We start from the raw sequence: 2165 nt of genomic DNA on the forward strand, positions 1-2165 counted from the left end.
ATAGCTACGGTCAGAAAAGTGATATCGTACCGATATGACTCATCAAAAGTTTTTAAGGAATATCGCTAAAAGACGTATTATAAAATAGTACCATTACGATACAAGTGCGTAACGCGTGTCGATTTAAAACACTCCCGTCGGTCCTGTTTTAATTTATCGCCACTCGTTTCGAATTTCCTTTTTGCACGTGTATCGTACGACGTTTTTCAGTACAGATGGCCATCCGAAGTTTCGACCTGACATATAATGAACCACTTCTCGCACTAGTGCGTAAAAAAACACCTTCTGTTCTGAAAATTACATATCGGCCCTGTCTAGTTTGCTTCTTATGGCCTCAAATTAAATTACTGTAAAAATTACTTATTAAAAATCTTAATACACTACCGTATTAATAAAACATTAAACATTTTCATTTGCTACGACTAAGACCCTGAAAACCACTTTCCTTTCACTCACTTTCATAAAAAATCACTCACTGATTATAACTCACACTCACTAATTATTTATGTTTTTTTGTCATGCAGAAACGTCTGCGAGCGATATTACATGTATATTTTTAAATTAAGGAAAAATGGAAAAATTCACAGAACCGGCAGGACTCGAACCTGCGACCTCTGGCCTTGCCGGGGCCATGGCCCCGTATGTAATTATTTATATCTCTATCTAATTATTTATATCTCGAATAAAATTGGTAACAGAAGCAACGCTGTAATTCTCACTTTTGTAATTTCATAAACTGAAATAGATACCATACACTAAAGAAAAAGCGATCAAGCCCACTGGTGGCGAAGCCGGGAATCGAACCCGGGTCTCCAGCTATCGCGGCTGACGTGTTCGACCGCTACACCACCCCGACCGCCGAGGTACCCGTCGAAATTTCTCTAGTGTATGTTATCTCTGAAGGCTAGGCGCCTTTGACCAACTCTAAGGGCGAGCAATTTGTACTTGCACCTCCTATATGAATCCTTTTGCAGGATTACGATATAGCGAGAGAGATGGTGCTGCCATCTATCGATGTAGGGAACAAATCAAATTATTTTATTAAATATTTCAGCTAAAAATACCCCACCGTTGAAATTCACCTCTTAAAGTTTCCGTACTAATATTCAAATAGTAAAAGCTATCCCAGATCCTAGTTACATGATGATTTATTCTCAAGAGAAAATGGAATATGATATGCAATCCCAGTTTGACTTCCTGTGAGATTCTGCAGATACTGAATAGAAAGGTAAATCATTTTTTTTTATACTACGTCGGTGGCAAACAAGCATACGGTCCGCCTGATGTAAAGCGGGGACCGTAACCTATGGACGCCTGCAACTCAAACAGTGTCACATGCGCGCTGCCACCCCATTAGAAACTTGTACATTCCCTTTTGCTGTGTTAAGTACACAGCAAAAAGGAGTGTACAAGTTCTAAGGAGGGTTCGGGTTGCCGACGACTCAAAGGACAATAGACGGAACAAGTTAGTTCCGTAAGTCCTCCCGTCATCAGCACACCGCACCCTCGTTGAGCTCTGGCAGCCTGCTGGAACATTTTTTGAGTTTATTACATTAGCAAAACTTAATTAAACAACTTTAAAAAACACGAATATTTATGTGTTTTTTTATCATAAATAATTTCATAGTGACTTTATTTTGCTGAGCCATCTTAGTTACGTTCAGTTGTATTGATAGTACCTACGTGAAACATTTGGCGTTTTCAAGTATTTTTCATCGCACTTGCTCGTAAACCGTGTTATTACATGCCTGCATACTGATACGTAATGATATATTTGACCGCCCTAGGGCGGTAAAGTGAATACCTGGGTGGGGCCTTCCGAGACCTGTCAAAAATTACGAGATGGCGGACGAATGTTCATTTATTTTGAAATTTTGGTTATTACCTACTTCGCTCGTGTGATGAAAAACATTGTGTATATCACTTTCCTCCCTTAATACACATGTACCATTTCCATCTATATAAACCTACAAAATGAGCCATTTCCAATCAATGTGTAGGTACTTTTTCCGTTTCCATAATAACTTCTATATAAATTATATATATTTATTTGCATATATTGGTATAATAGGCTGCACAGGTTCTAATTATTACTGGGGTAATAATTGAACTATACATTTTTCTTTTCTGTACATAGTGTTCGTTTGTCCATCATGTTTTTAGGG

The 2165-nt window shown here is 38.3% G+C and overlaps 1 non-coding gene across 1 annotated transcript; it reads right to left on the reverse strand.

Moving 5' to 3' along the window:
• Window positions 1-783: 783 nt before the first annotated feature.
• Trnas-cga lies at window positions 784-857 on the reverse strand. The gene has a single exon. It is a non-coding gene; the product is annotated as a tRNA-Ser (tRNA).
• Window positions 858-2165: the final 1308 nt, after the last annotated feature.

Source organism: Leguminivora glycinivorella, chromosome 21 (genome assembly GCF_023078275.1).
Source record: "Leguminivora glycinivorella isolate SPB_JAAS2020 chromosome 21, LegGlyc_1.1, whole genome shotgun sequence".
Lineage (NCBI taxonomy): Eukaryota > Metazoa > Arthropoda > Insecta > Lepidoptera > Tortricidae > Leguminivora > Leguminivora glycinivorella.